The sequence below is a fragment of the Anastrepha obliqua genome, chromosome 1 (genome assembly GCF_027943255.1).
Source record: "Anastrepha obliqua isolate idAnaObli1 chromosome 1, idAnaObli1_1.0, whole genome shotgun sequence".
Classification (NCBI taxonomy): domain Eukaryota; kingdom Metazoa; phylum Arthropoda; class Insecta; order Diptera; family Tephritidae; genus Anastrepha; species Anastrepha obliqua.
Genome location: NC_072892.1, coordinates 76,070,354 through 76,087,640, shown reverse-complemented (window position 1 = coordinate 76,087,640; position 17,287 = coordinate 76,070,354). Strand labels below are relative to the sequence as shown.

The 17,287-nt window shown below is 36.1% G+C and overlaps 1 protein-coding gene and 1 pseudogene across 1 annotated transcript in view; one reads left to right on the top strand and one right to left on the bottom strand.

Moving 5' to 3' along the window:
* The window catches only part of LOC129235464 (protein distal antenna), a 43,031-nt gene that overhangs the window by 17,826 nt on the left and 7,918 nt on the right, over window positions 1-17,287 (bottom strand). The window lies entirely within an intron of this gene.
* Window positions 16,039-16,222, top strand: LOC129236522 (U2 spliceosomal RNA; annotated as a pseudogene).

Here is a 17,287-nt window from a genome sequence, read left to right as displayed (position 1 = left end):
ACCTTTAAATATGTTTTTAACTCAAAATTTAATACAAACTTGTTATAAATTCAAATATATTTTTAAAACTGTAAAAACCGAAAACACGTGCAAAGGAATATTTACTCAAGACTAACGAAACAATTTTGGTAGGAATGTTAATCACAGATGTGTCAACCTAACAAAAAAAAACAGACCTCAAATCATTTAACTTCGAGGGCCACTTGGCGACTGTTCCGGGAACTTTTTGATCAAGGTGGTATGTGTCATATGATAGCTTAGTTTTATATATGTATGAACCAAAGTTACGCGTTAACTTTCAACAACTTTTGTTTGCTGGCGGTTTTGAGCATTTTCTCAATATATCGAATGCTCTTCGAAAGATAAATTCATTTAAAAAACTGGAAAAATAAAATTTGTTAGGTAGAATTCTTAAAGTAAAATCTTGAAGATCGCTTGATGAAAACCTATTGGCGACTAATCTTGGATTTAATAATAAAATAAATAAATATATATATTAATTTATTTATATACAAAAGTGTTCTAAGGTAACGCATATACGCAATGCAAGTTACATAAATAAAATCGAAATTGGAAAAAGCCGGATAAATCCGTAAAATGCTTGACAGAGTACGTGTGATTAAAAGCAAGGCTTCGTAAGTAACAATTGATACTATTTAACTTGCCAGCTGAAGAAAGCTTATTTTTGAATATCATTGAATAGTTGGGGTATTCGGTAATAAATTTTATAAGAAATGGTAGACAACACAACAATTTAATTTCTTCCAATCAGTCTAAATTTAAAATATATTTCTTGACAATTTGCCCGATGCAAATTCAAGTGCATTCGTACTTCAGGTTAGGTTTGGTAACTGTAGTTTCCAATCTTCATGAGGATTTCGGATAGTATCTTTTCGAGCACTAGCAGTTACCGCCTTCCTAGACTTGGCTTCGTTGCTTTGGTGTTAGATGAGTTTACAGTCTAAGATCCCTTGGTACTTTATCTCGGTAGCAAGTACTAGCCCCAACCCATTTTGTGAGAGGGCCTTGAAAGTGGGTATTTTATATTTGTTTGTCAAAAGCATCATTTCGGTGTGGTGTTTGGCGGTCCACTCTCTCCACGTCAGCTATCCAATATTTAGAGGGCGCTTCGTTATAGTTCGATCAGAATTTGGAGTTGCTTTCTTGATATTGTTATCATAATGACATACGCATACGCTGCGATGTTACAGCCAGTACTCTGCAGTTTTAAGATTAGAATATTTACCGTAACACTTCATCCTCTCTGAGTAGTGTTGCCCGCTGTGTACCTGATAATGGTGGTTGCCCTCATCTCTGAGACATTTTTCATTAATGGCTGATCTGGAGACGCCCGGAGGAGGACTCTGATAACAGCATCCGGGTAGAGGTTGGAGAAAGGTATATCTAGATGGTTATCTAGTGTAAATTCCTGGAAGTCAAGTCCTCTATCTATTTTATCAAGAATTTCATGTAGATAAGTGTCCAGGGACCTGATTTTAGAGTATGAGTGCTGACACGGTGAGATGTAACAGGGTGAAAAAGTATGTGCTAAAAAATTATGTTAGGTGTGCAGACCATTCTTCTTGGTATATGGTAATGGTTTAGACAGAGAAGAAGACTTGAAAATTCTCAGCGGACTTGTAGTTCATCGGGAAAGATGTCATCTAGTTTTGGAGATTTGCACAGTTGGAAATACCCATTCCACCTCTTTAAAGCTTATGATTGTGCCCCCTTCAAGACTGGGATAACCAAGTTCCTATAGGGCGGTTTCCGTTTGCCTTTTAGACTGTATTAAGGAAATGCCATTATAAAAGCAGAGTTATATACGAGGTGTGTTTAAAAAATAAGGTCAAGGTTTTAAATTTCGTGGGTTACTTACATTCAACTGTCGATTATAATTATTTTTATATTGATACACTCGTCCCGAAGATATGTTGATGGTTTTAGCAATACACTTTGTTTGTGAGAGGCATAAATAAGACAAGTGTTTTGCGTGTTCGGCGATTTTCTGCTATCGACTCTTGGCTCTACTGGATTCTTCCATTGGGACGATTGGGCTTTGGTTTCAATGTCATAACCATATATCCATGATTCGTCACTAGTTATGACCCTTTTAAACAAATCTGGATCATCGTTAACGTCATTCAACAATTCCTGAACGATGCTCATACGACGTTGTTTTTGGCTAAAATTCAACAATTTTTTTCAGCAAAATTGATTGTTGTCTAATTGTGATTCGACGATTCTCCATAACAATTTTCGCCACTTTCTGAAAATTTTCATCGGTAATTGATGTGCTGGGGCGTTCAGAGCGATGTAAACATTATTTTGACTCAGAGTACTCTCCCCGAATGCTACTGTCAACATTTCAAATGCTTTTGAGCACTTAATTCCATTTTTTACACAAAATTCTATACAACCTTTGACCCATTTTTTGCTAAAACCATGAACATATCTTCGAGACGAGTGTAGCAACATAAAAAAAATAATAATCGTGAACACACCTTCCATTTTGGCAACAAAGTTCACTGCTTCGTTAACTTTAGACAATGTTCCGAGCTCAGCGAGACAAACAGACTTTGTCTTATGGTGCTCACACTCACCAACGTAAACGTACGCCCGAATCAGCTGACATGATAAAACAACGATCTGCGATACTACGGAACGGAACGGTGGTGAGAATTGATTTACATGGAGCCCTCATTAGTTTCATCGTGTCAGCTGATACGGGCGTACGTATACGTTGGTGAGTGTGAGCACCATTAGAAGGGCTCGCCCTATTAGTTTTTACGGTACGCTGAGCATACCGAGTGAAGTGTGTTTCTGAAGCAAAGCTGAAAGTGATGCTTTGTATTTGTATCGAAGCTCTCAAAAAAAGTTGAAACGAAATTTATAGATCATTAGTGAGAGAGAAGGTTGTCAATTACGATACTCCTCTCCATTTGATGTCACAGAAGTGGACTTATTCCCACGGTTGGTTTAAAGATTGGACTCACCTAGAGTGTCGGTGTTGCTAAAGCCCCATAGTGAGTGGTGGGTATTGGAGTGATCGCCAATCACAATAGGAATGCTCCTGCGATTTGCCTCCTCTTCCACGCGTTGCAGTGCCAACAAATCAGTATCCTTTCCAGCTCCGTGCGATATACACTGTGTATTTGTCACTGTACTGAGAACCTAGAAATGATTACTTAGATAGTTACATTGGACCAGCATTGTTTTTTCTATTTGGAGAGAAAATATTATATTGCCCAAAGGTGATAAAAGCAAGCACGTAAAATATATAACATATGGGCTGAAAAGTCCGGGACCTAACACATACATAGATGACATTAGTTTTGTTGCTGTTTATTTATTTATTTAGTTATGACGTTATTAAATTATAGTTTACAATTATCAAGTCTTTACAGCGTAATTTAGACTTCAACATAGTTAATGCAACGCATATTCCCACTGATTGGAATCGGCAACGTTTTAACTGTGATTACAATAGCAGCCTCTTGAAAGTGCTCATGTTAACAGAATTTTTTATTTGAGTTGGTAGCTCTTTAGAACATTTTAATCCTTTATAGAATATATTTTTCTTATCAACTTCTTCAGTGGTAGTCTAAAACTATTACCTCCCCTGAGTAAATATGAATGGGTTTCGTTTATGTATTTAAGATTAATGTGCAGATAATACGGTGACTTGCCCTTTTATATACATATAATTGGCGTATACAACCATTTTGGGTGTTTGGCTGAGCTTCTCCTCCTGTTGGTGGGGTGCGTTTTGATGTTGTTCCACAAATGGGGGGACCTACAGTTTCAAGCCGACTCCGAACGGCAGATATTTTTTATGAGGAGATTTTTCATGGCAGAAATACACTCGGAGGTTTGCCATTGCCTGCCGAGGGGCGACCGCTTTTAGGAACAACTTTTTCTTTATTTTGATCTTTCACCGAAATTCGAACCTACGTTCTCTCTGCATTCCGAATGGTAGTCACGCACCAACCCATTCGGCTACGGCGGCCGCCCTGCTTTATATTAAAAACGACCTTGATAAAATATTTGCTGTTTCACGCTCAGCCAATTCAAGTCTCTGATCATTTCTTGTATGGGTGTATCATAACGCTTATTCAAAATAAATCGCATAGTTCTGTTTTGCATTTTTGTGGAGTTTCTCAACTTGTGTGTCGCTGCCACAAAAAAGTCGTTGGACAGTATATAAAATGCGGCTCAACTATTGATCTATAAACCAAACGTTTATATCTCTTTCCTATGTACTTGCATGACCTTTTCACGAGCCCAATTGTTTTTCGCAATCTTATTAACTGTTATTCAACGTGCTCCTAAAATTTTAACTTATTATCTACATATCGCACCCTAAATACAAAAGAGGCACAACTCAAAATTTTCCACACTCGAGCTTGACTTGTTTACAGTAGCACAGAAAACAAACTATGTGACATATCACGCTGAAATTTGCCATGCAAGCTTATAACAGTCCTACCAAAAAACAAAAAATTTATTTTTGCCATATGTCATCCGCGGACCGTTTTATTGATAACGTCTCGTTCATATTTGAGCTTCTGCTCATTTTGAGTTTTGACCCTTTTGTATTTAGGGTGCGATATATAAATTCCAAGACATTTAACTACTTTTACTTCTTCAATTCTCTCATTTTTTAATTGTAAGCTAAGAGTTATGGCTCTAGAAAGAACAACCAGTTGTATAAAGAGTCAAGATCTTCTTGGATTTTTGTTACTGCTCTAGACAGATTTCTATCGCTGACTGTTAAGAGAGTATCGTCAGCAAATAGTTTTATCTTGCTATGTTTCAATGCTGTATTTACATCATTAATAGGTATAATCAATGAAAAGTATGGAAGCTAGGAACGACCCCTGTGGTAAGCCAATTTCGACTCCTATATTTCTTGGAATAGATTAATCTATAAGCGTTTGTTGCTTCCGATCTGACAAGAAACTACGGAACCATTCAAGTTCAGTGGTCTCCACACCAATGTATTCAAATCTTTGTAACATTATTTCCCGGACAATCGCCCCGAAGACTCTTTGCTCCTTTATGAAAATATTTTTGGACTCGATTAGAGGATTAGTTGGTTTTAACCACCGTTTCTAATATTTTTTCCAAATTAGGAAGGGTGTATATACATATGTCTAAGTTCCTCAGCTTTAATAGTATTTTTTACCTTCTTTGGTGGCACTATGGTGGAAGTTTTCTATTCCATAGGTACTGTTCTTGATCTAAGACTACTAGTTACTAGTATGGCGTAAAAGTGATCCATATATTCCACTGAATCCGTAATTACTCCTTCTGATAATACGTTGTTTCCACCCAATTTTGTCTTTGATTTCCTAACAATATAAGCGATATCATCTACGCTTATTTTTTCACACTTAAACGTAGTAGAGAGTTTTTCCTGCCTTAACAACTCATAATCAACATTTTCTATGTTACTATTTATGTCGATAATACTATCCACAGACAATTCGTTTAATATCAGGTCAGACCATAAGTTCGTGCGTATTTTACCCATAGTTTCACTTTTGTACGATTTTTGCATTCCTGAAGTCTTTAACTCCGACGCCTTGCTCGAGCTCGTGGAAGCTGAGCCAAATTTGACAGTCGATATGATAGCTCAGAGGTTAAATTCATCGCATGGAACAGTTCACAGGCACCTGGTTCAGTTGGGGAAGGTTTCTAAGCTGGGGAAAATGGGTTCCGCATAGACTTTCTGTCGCCAACGTTCAGCAGAGAGTGAATGTGTGTTCTCAGCTGCTGCAACGGCTTGAAAATGAAAGTTTTTTGAACCGTATCGTTACTGGTGATGAAAAATGGGTCCTTTACAATAATCCTGTTCGCAAACGCCAATGATTAGATAAAGATGAAACACCAGAACGGACCCCTAGAGATGGCCTTTACCCCAAGAAGATTCTTCTGTCTATTTGGTGGGATATGGCCGGTATTGTTTATTATGAACTTCTGGAACCAAACCAGACGATAACTGCTAATTATTATTCCCATCAGCTATCAAATCTGAATGAGGCACTTAAAAAAGATCGACCGTCTTTAGTGAATAGACGCAAAGTTTTGTTTCACCACAACAACGTAAGACCTCATACCGTCAACATTGGAAGGGATTATCTTAAAAAAAATAATATAAATATGTTATAATATAATGAATAGTTATACACAAAAATAAAAAAGATTGCCCAATCCATTTAAAATTTCGTCTTTTTATTTCAATTTAAAATCCCATGTTTCTAAATTGATCAAATTAGTTAAAAAAAATTCGAAGCCAGACTGACCCGAAAAAGGTATTAAAAGAAGAATGGCAAATGAATATACCAATCGGAATCGGTTCTAAAGAGGTAAAACTGGATGAACCCATAGTTTTATGAGGAGCTTTTTCATGGCAAAAATACACGCGGAGGTTTGCCATTGGCTTCACACTCGGAAGCCTTTTTCTATTATTTGATGTGAATGCCCGGAGATTCCGAAGGGTAGTCACGCACCAACCAGTCGGCTATGGCCGCCAGCTCTATACTAATCTAAGGTCATATTGAAATCTGTTCAATAAGCTTAGTTGCCGAATGAAAACGTCCCAAATGTGAGTGAGAAATATGAGATAATTTTTTTTTTGAAGATGTTAGAAAAAAATTCACTTACTACGAGTACAAATACACAGTTACTTTGTAATGCAAAGCGATTCGTGATGCTATCCTGAGGATGTCGAGATAGCACACACAGTCCACCTGCACGCTACAAAATAAATACAAATGAAAAGTTTTCGAATCAAAGATGTCAAGCGAATAATTAAAAATTTTTTTTCTCAAAGCAGCCGAATGCTTTGAAAATAATTAAATATTTTTCATAAATCGAGAAAGTGAAGTTAATGAAATTGGTTGAAAAGAAACACTGTTGGAAAAGTGGCGCTTTGTGTGAATAGTTAAAGTATTTAAAAATTGTATTATTGCTTTCTAAATTAGGTTAGGTTAGGTTATTCTGGTTGGCATTAAGCCGCGCATAGACCTTTTGGTCTCTAGCCATACCAGATGGAGACTGACCTCTATGAATACTGAAAGTAGACATCATGGAGGATGTCAACGCTTTTGGCAAATCTAAGCAGAGCTGGGAGATCCGCTTTTAAGACATCCCCCAGACCCTCAAACAGTGGGGCATTTTAAACGCGTTTTTAATAATGTTAAACAAACACATAGAAGGTGTTCTAAAGTTTCCTCAACATCCTTTCTGCATTTCTTGCATTTTACCTTGTACGCATGTGCAGCCAATAGATTATGACCTTTCAGCATACCTATGATAGTTCAGCAGTCCTTTCGTGAGAGCGTAAGCATTTTGTTCTACACATAATTTTTGCTGTTTTGTATGTGGTCAAATTAGTCCACCTAGCTTCCACTCGCTTTTTCATGCAATCGTCTATTTCGTTGTATATTGTATTTAGCGATTTCAGTGTGTCGTTCTCTTGTTCAAATGTTAGTCTAACAGCATTTTTTGCTATCTCATCTACTATTTCGTTTCCCATAATGCCTTTGTGACCAGGTACCCAATAGATATGTAGCCTACTGTTTGCGGCTAACCTTTCTATGGCCCCCCTGCTCCGTTGGACATTTTTGGACTTAATACAATAAGAGCTTATTGCTTTTATTCCTGCTTGTATATATTAATTATTGAGTTTATATCATATTACATTATTAATTATTGAGTTCGTATATATTAGTTATTAAGTTCTTTCTTGTCCTTGTCCACAGTAAAAACTTCCGTTTGGAAAATATTGCTCCGGTCTGGCAGTTTAGATAGGCTGTCTAATACCTAGTTTTGAGCAGTAAATACCCGCTCCCACTCCGCCTAAAGTTTTAGAGCCGTCTGTGTAGATGTGAAAGGTCGGTCCTATGGCCAGGCTTCATGCCTTTGTGCCAATCCTCCTCTTCAATTGTAGTCCAAAACCCTCTCTCCCAATTTAAGTACGAAGTCATGAAGTCTGTGCAACCTGAACTCCTCTTTCCTACCTCCCCGCGGATTTCGCTGCCAGATTTTCCGCCATAAGGTCAATAGGTGGCATGCTGAGTATCATTTCCAGCACCGCCGTTGGAGTGGTTTTCATCACTCCTGTTATGCACAAAGCAGCGAGTCGTTGAATCCTTTCCAGTGGCATTAAGTATGTCAGTTTTCTTGTCGCAGTCCACCATACTAAGGCCCCAAGCAACAATATCGGTCTAACTGCTGCCGTGTAGCACCAATGCATCAGAGAGGGTGTTAGTCCCCAAGTAGCGCCCAGCATTCTTTTACATGCCTACAACTCATGACTGGCCTTTTTCACCCTTTCCTCAACATTGTGCTTCCACAGCAATTTACTGTCCAGTATTACTCCGAGGTATCTCGCCTGATTTTTGAGAAGTAGTTCGTTGTGGCTTAGCTTCGGGAGGATCCACGACGGGACCTTACACATCCTGGTAAAACCCGTTTTTTCCGCGTTTATCCCTATCCCTGCTCGAGATGTCTATTGGTGTACAGTTTTAGGTGTGTTGTCATTACATTACTGATGGTGTCCAGGTACTTTCCCGTAACTCTATAGCTAGGTATGTCATCTGCATACGCTACTAAATAGTTTTGGTGCCCTTCCGTCAAATTTATTGAGCAGTTCATTTGCTACAAGTAACGCTTTCTAAATTAAATTATTTACATTTTTTGTTTTAATTGATTGCATAGATTACTTGGAAAAGAACATTCACAATAAAATCTTAAACATAAAACTTTCAATTTTTAATTTTATTTCAAAACAGTTATAAGTTTTATAATTAGATGTTAGAATAATGGCAAAAAATTCTTGGTTTTAAGTGATATTTTACAACTTTTGGATAATATCGCACCGAAAAAATTGTGTGATCTCTCAATCTGAAAATTTATAACTTTAGCAAATGGCGATGTACGCCTATCATATAAGGTTGTCAAAAAAGTCTTGCGGTATTTCCGCAAGCTTGTCTTTCCAAGCGCGTAGTTCTAGTTGTATTTGTCGCATCGGTTCACGTGTTTGATTAATTGTTGTTTGCTTTTAGTCGCTCGTGAGTTATAGCGTCGCAAACATGGAGCAAAGTAAAGAGAAAATACGGCATATTTTACAGTACTACTACGATAAAGGCAAAAATGCATCTCATGCTGCCAATAAAATTTGTGCAGTTTATGGACCCGATACAGTTTCTATTTCCACCGCACAACGATGGTTTCAACGTTTTCGTGCTGGTGCAGAGGTGATCGAAGATGCGTCACGGTCCCGAAGGCCTGTCGTCGAAAATTGCGATAAAATCGCTGAATTGATCGAAAGAGACCGGCATAGTAGCAGCCGTAGCATCGGCCAAGAGCTGGGCATGAGTCATCAAACCGTTATAAACCATTTGAAGAAGCTTGGATTCAAAAAGAAGCTCGATGTATGGGTGCTACACGACTTGACGCAAAAAAACATTTTTGCCCGTATGGATGCATGCGAATCGCTTCTGAATCGCAACAAAATCGACCCGTTTTTGAAGCGGATGGTGACTGGCGATGAAAAGTGGGTCACTTACGACAACGTGAAGCGCAAACGGTCGTGGTCGAAAAGCGGTGAAGCTGCCCAGACGGTGGCCAAGCCTGGATTGACGGCCAGGAAGGTTCTTCTGTGTGTTTGGTGGGATTGGCAGGGAACCATCCACTATGAGCTGCTCCCCTATGGCCAAATGCTCAATTCGGACCTGTACTGCCAACAACTGGACCGCTTGAATGCAGCACTCATGCAGAAGAGGCCATCTTTGATCAACAGAGGCCGAATTGTCTTCCATCAGGACAACGCCAGGCCACACACATCTTTGGTGACGTGCCAGAAGCTCCGGGAGCTCGGATGGGAGGTTCTTTTGCATCCACCGTATAGTCCGGATCTCGCACCAAGTGATTACCACCTATTTCTGTCCATGGCGAACGAGCTTGGTAGTCGGAAGTTGTCCACAAGAGAGTCCTGTGAAAATTGGCTCTCCGAGTTTTTTGACAATAGGGAAGAGATTTTCTATAAGAGGGGCATTATGAGGTTGGCATCTCGGTGGGAACTCGTCATCGAACAAATCGGCGCATATTTGACTTAAATCGCATTATTATAACCAATTTTATGAACAATTGAAAATTCAATAAAAATACCGCAAGACTTTTTTGACAACCTTATATTTGACACTTGTAGACTGACAGTGTTCAACATGAAAAGCAATGGAGCGCGTTAGGGTCAACATAAAGATTTCCATCACTCAAAATAATTGTTTTTTTTATCCAGTAAAAAAGTTATTCAAAAACAAAATTGATGAAAAAAAGGATTAATTTTTGAATGAAAATGACAATGATATTCAATCAACTAAAATTTGTGACTAGTGATGGGGTTAAATATTAACTGGATATTAAGAGAAGAAAAATCATTGTTTATGAAATCACCATAACGTGGCTCCATATATGAGTAAAATTAAATGTTGAATATATTACTTTCATAAAAAATCGAATCAAAAATGTAAATGAGATCATTACTTTCGTAAAATTGAAAATACTTATGTAGTTATTCTCCATAGGAGTACTATAAATAGGTAAAAATACAATTGTGTCCAGAAAAAAGAGGCCTGAAAACTATTTTTACTTGAAATTTTAAGAATCAAAGCCAATGTTAAAATGTGTTTATTAATTTTTATTTATATTATTTTTACAAATGTGATAATTTGGAAATCACTGAAATGTGCTATTGTAGTTGTACTGAAAATTTTTTCTTCAATGTGTCTTCATAATTTATTATATTTCTATAGTCCAATATCACAAGCACCTCTTAATACACATACACATATGAACATACACACTTGTATGTTGGGCGAGTAGAATAACGGTACATGTGAACCCATACATACATGACTACACTACACAGTCTGGCAAATAAAGGTCAACAAAGGAAACTATTTAATATATGTATGCCCTCCTGCAAGTATTATACTACTTGTAGTATGGAACTTTGTAAGTGCTATCTGCATTTGTGTGAGTGCATTACTTGGTACGAATGGCTATGCATATGAACATGTGCGGGCATATACGAATGTGTGAGGAAGGAAAAAATAAAAATACTCAAACATAAAAATGTGTTATAGCTTTTCGAGGCTTCGGCATCGGCCCTATTGCCCGCTCTGAGCAATCTTACAAATATCACTGTATATATATATTTCAGCAACTGTTCCATACCATAGACTCATTTTTATGTGTTTTAGCTTGTTGTGACGAGACAATGCAATAAAACAAAATATAAAAAAATACGAATCTGATAATTCTTTTCCCTCTCGTTTTATGTACATACATATATTCATATGTGCATATAGATATGTATATATACATTCGGTAGTTGTAAAATGTGCTATTTACTTACTTCCCGGTTTGTGAATGAAAATCAGCTGATTCTGCCAGACGGGAACGTGATAGGAATAAAGGGACAAAATGCATTTGCTGAAATTTTATTACTCACAGATTATGTACAAGTGTTTAACCATATACGTATGTGTGTACATAAGTACACACTACTTATATTTATACTTATACTTGTACGTATTGATGCATAAATGCGCATACAAACATAAATTCGTACATGTTTACAAAAGCTTAATAAATTTAATAAAAAATCATTGCATGTTTAACAAAATAAACTTTTTGATAATTATTTTTCGTGGAAGAGAAAATATGCATCGCTTTTATATTTTGAATACATTATATGACGTGTCAGTCTAAATAAATAAAAATATTAATAGAAATAAAATATTTCAAATGCTAATGCAGAATATTTTGCAGATTTTGTGCATATAACGGTTGTATGTGAGTTTATTTAAAAATTTAATAAAAGTCTACTTCTCGGTATATTATTGCTTTATTTGTAAGAGCACATACCATTATTTATGGAAGTGGTTGCCTTGACTGTCAAAGACCCTGGTGACGGTTTCTGATTTCACGAATACTTCATGTCCAAATTCATGTCTTCAATTTCCAGCCACAAAAAATCGTTTATCTTACTTCTGCGGGTCTCACCGTTGATCGAAATTTTCAAAATGGGCAATGATGTTACCGCCCCAATATCCGCACCACACTGTCACTCTCGGAGGATGCATTAGCTTCTCGATGATCATGTGCAGGTGTGTCTCCAGATGCGACAATTTTACTTGTACATGGCTGCCGAAATAAAAGTGCGATTCGGCAGAAAAGATGATTTGGGCTACACAATACTGACTTTAGAAATAAGTTTATAATATTTTCCAACGTTGTTCAAGGGTGAAGTGATTGGTTGGATATGATAGCGATAATATTATATATAATTTACTACTAAATATAATAGCTACTCGTACACCCAATTCTAGTTTTTTCGTTTTCTGTTTCTATCAGGAATATGGGCTAATGACGGCTAGATTACATATGTATGTATACATTTTTTTTTAATTTTGCTGCTAATAAGCTACAATAAGCGACTCACAAGTTATTTTTTCTTAAACAAAATTTCAAAAACTTTCAGAATAACATCGAACTTGTTTTATGAGCACAGTGTATCTCCAGTTTTACTGGAGTAGAAAGAGCAGCTGTCTCTATCTTTAGAGAGTTATCCATCCAGTTCGGTGATCTTGCTGGAAGCTGCGATTTGACGCCGTTAGACTTTATTTTGCTCTTTCGAATAAACCAATAATATACCGGAAAAATATGTTTGTATATTTTTTAGATGAAACCTCTGTATGGACATATCAGTTATTTCAAGTTGTTGACAAGCACTGAATGGTTCAACCAACTAAATCGAATGGACGGTATTTTACTCAGATGTCAATCGGGTGAAAAAGCATTTGGGAAACCTTGTGATCAGAATATGTATGTGCTGGAAATTGAATGTAAAGAATATAATAATACTGTAGAGGAACTAAAATTCGCTAAAAATAAGGAATGAGATAAGTTGTAAAAACCCAGAGTTAAATATAAATACAAGTTTTATGGTCAATTAGTGCAAATAAATTGTTAAACTAAAGATAATATGTGTACATATGTACGAGTATGTTGTCTTAACTGAATGAGAAAAAATCGAACAGTTTTATATTTTCCCCATACATGTTTACCTTACTTGCTTATTCACCTTCCAGAATATGTTATCAGCACTTGAGTTGTCAGCGAAAGAAGGATCGACCTCAATTGTGGGAGATCCCATCACTTCACAACCAAAAAGGTAAAGCATTGGCTCTTTCCAAATGTATTTGAATATATTTCTCGGCAATTACAGAATCTCAGTGTAAGATTTTCCGTTATATTATATGCGAATTCTTACTATTTCGTAATATAAAATTTTTATGAAAAGGAATAAGAATCGAGTCCCTTTTCTCTGTATTTTGCCAGGTGGAATTATACATGGTACTGCTTTTAGTAGTTGCATGGAATTAATATTAAATCACTAAACTTGAATTTTTAATTATATCAATATTCTTGAAACAGTCTTTTAATCGTACTCTGTAGCAAACATACTTTTGTGCCAATTCTAAAAACGGAATTTGCATATATGTATGTATGATATCTACATAAATTGTAGATTTTTGATATTGTAACCAATAATGGAAATTGTGACGCTATTTCGTAGTTCGATTCTTGCATCTTGCTACTGCTCTCGACTTGAACAGATGAGTATTAGAGCCAGTAGCACAAGACACAGTGACAACTGTTGGGCTCTACTCCTAGCTAAGTTTCGTTGCGATAAGAAGCGGTACGTAAAGAGCAATATTCAAAAAAACTGAAGTACTATCTGAAGTCCGAGTGGTAGCAAGAAACTGGTAGTTAAACGGAGTACAACTACCGAAATATTTCAAGTATGCTACCGGTACTGCGCCCGCTTCGGTTGCTCTGCTGATGATTTATTTATTTACATATGTATATCTATAATTTGAAATAGGGCGCTAAATTACATTCTATGATATAGACGGACAACACAAATCTACGTTTTTATTGTCATGGTTTTCGCTTGCCGCTAAATCCAAGGATTTGAACTTGAAATGAGAACTCATTTAATATCTCCAAAAATAGATGGTGCGACTAGGCTTTAGCGAAAAATTTTTGCAATCAGTGTAAAACTTATATGTTGTTAAGTACATCGAAAAATCTTGCAAAATAAATTTCACTTTCTTACAATACACTTTTACAATTGTTGCCATTCAAATTATAGTTTTTTCCACCCTTGCCTTTGAATTCTTGATAAATTGGAACGATAAAGTTGTTCATATTTTAAGAATTTAAAATATTAAAAGATATACTATTCTAAATATATCCCATTTTTATAAGGAATCGACAAAGTTGTAGATTATATTGACGATCTAAATTGCTAAAGTTAAGAAAAAGGGTTTCTGTAAGCATTAATCGACAAAGTGGGAGGAATTGTATGCCAATCAACAAAGAACGTGTGAAAGTGTATCAACAATTGTTTGTGGCGGCATTCAGAAAAGTATGCATGAAAACCACCATCTCAATGCTAAGTGAGAATATTGATCGACAATCTTTCGTTTCATTTGGTTACAGAAACCCTTTCAGTTGAGTATTCGCACTGAAATGGAATGGAACACGTCGGTGACTACCAGAGTTGTCGATCAAATCTGCTCTTTTTTTACAGGAACACCACAAGTGCGAATGTCGTTAATGTGACGTCAAATTGATTATTTCAATTGAGAAAATTGAGTTACAGAAACGGGCTGAAATTTTTACTGTGATGGCTTAATGCTTAACAGTTCTAGCACCTACGATACAAGTAGTTCAATTTCTTCATTCTCTACGCACATGTATTAATTTTTTTATTGTATGGTAAACCGGTTTTCAAAGCTTTGCCTGCACATTTTATACTTAACGTTTCCGTCATTAACAAGATCGAAGTAATTTAAAGCATTAAAGGAGTTTTTTTAGACTGCAGCTCATTAATTAATTACAACATGAAACTCTAACTGTTTTCATATATTCTAACTATTTTCATATGCAGTGACTCACAGCTTATTTGATGCAGGTAATACTTTTTTAGAAAAAAGAAAATGACTCGATGTTTATTAAATTTAATAAAAAAATGTATACGACTTGTAATGAGATACTCGTATGTATGTACTGTTTAACACTGCATAAAGAACAATAACAAAGCAATGCTTGCTGAAAAAATATATGTAGGAACATATAGTTTTCTCATCAAAATATGCTCACAGTTGAAATGATGCAGTATATTTTATATTTTCTCTGAGAATGCAATAACGGTGAAATGTGTTTTTTTTCTGATTAGCTTAGCGTTTTAACTTGAAAAAGGGAAGATGTTATTTGTATTTAAATTGCAGAAATTGTTCCTAAACTGTCCAGCACATTATAAAAAGGTTTCACCACGAAAACAGGATAGAAGATAAGGGCAGTTCTGCGCCAAATAAAATATTTAATGATGCAGATAAGATGTGGATTGTTCGCAAAGTTAAAGAAAACCCCGATTTAAGCGCTCCAAAATTAACAAAGCCGAAATATACTTAGGCAAGATCTGTAACACTAAAACTGTTCGTAGAGTTCAGCGCGAAGAAAATTTTCATGAAACGACTGCCCGAAATAAGCCGTTGATTAAAGCTCGTAATAAAAAACAAAGAAGAAGTTTTGCAGACAATACTTGAACAAAGACATTTCGTTCTGGAAGTCCATTTTTGAAGTGAAAACTTCTTTAGAATCGTTGGGAGTGATTTGAGGAAAAGTGAAACGAAAAAAGCGACCAACTTGGCTACGAAGCGTTATATTATATGTTGATATAAAAGTAGCGACGAAATAAATAAAAATAACTTTTGTTTTTTCTTGTGATTTGAACCAAGGATTTTGGATCGGAAGCTCACATTGCTAGTCGCTCGGCTACCGCGCCATGCTGTCGTCGCTGGCCTAAAAGTTATTTAGTTACGAAGCGTTATATTATATGTTGATATAAATAATTTTTGTGAGCGTGTAATTCTCAAAAGTTTTATTAGGTTTATTATTTAAAATGTATTGACTAGGTAGTGTGGTTATCAGCTTAACATCTGATAGATCCTCCATCGGAGGACAACAAATGTTAAACTGATTTTTGGAAATGGGCGGAGTGTTTTAGGGGCTTGCTCCTTCTCTGCCACGGGTTGACCCGGTATTGCAGTACCGCCGGGATTTCGGCTTTGAATAAATACAAGAAAAAATATACTAATACATTTAGCTTTGGTGGGAAGAGCCATAAATTTTTATATGAATACATGTAGACGAAAATGGATTTTTTTTTTTGAAATTTGCATTGTAGGACATTTCTGATTATTTATTGAACAGTTTTTTGGTTTAGATACTGAAAGTCAGTTTAAGTGAATCGGTATAAATATTTCGTACATTAATTTTTGAAGTGAAAACTTCTTTAGAATCGTTGGGAGTGATTTGGGAAAAAGTGAAACGAATTACATATAAACGTAGCGACGAACTAAATAACTTTTAGGCCAACACCGACAGTATGGCGCGATTGCCGAGCGGCTAGCAATGTGAGCTTCCGATCCAGAATTCTTGGTTCGAATCACAAGAAATAAATTTTTTTTTTTTTTGAAATTTGCATTGTAGGACATTTCTGATTATTTATTGAAAACAGTTTTTTGGATTTCAGCCTTGAATAAATACAAGAAAAAAAATATACTAATACATTTAGCTTTGGTGGGAAGAGACATACATTTTTATATGAATACAAGTAGACGAAAATGGAAGAAATTTGTAAGTCTGTTTCTTCGGTCCGTTTGAGTATTTTTTTTGACAACATCGAAACCAAAGCATTTGTATCATATTTTATCTATCATAAGCCACTCGCATCATATGTTGAAATTGAAAACATTGAGGATGAATAATGATAAAATGAAGAAAATAAAATATGAACTTTATAGCAATATTATAATGAACCTATAATTATCCCGCTCCTAATGCTGCTTTCGTCTTATTCTCTCTCAGTTTGTTTTACGGAAGGTTTCACTTCTATCAAGTCTAACCGTTAGACTGGTATTTTTTTTTTGCGAATGAGAGCAAAGTTAACCTTTTCAGGTCTAATGGGAAGTCGTGCATTTGGAGAAAACCAAACACCGCGCTTCAATCATGTAATTTACGCTCTACAGTTAAATACGGCGGGGGAAGTGTGATGGTATGGGGTTGCCTGTCCTATTCAGGCGTCGGAAACTTAACATTTATCGAAGGAAACACGAATAAAGAGATGTATCTGGATCTC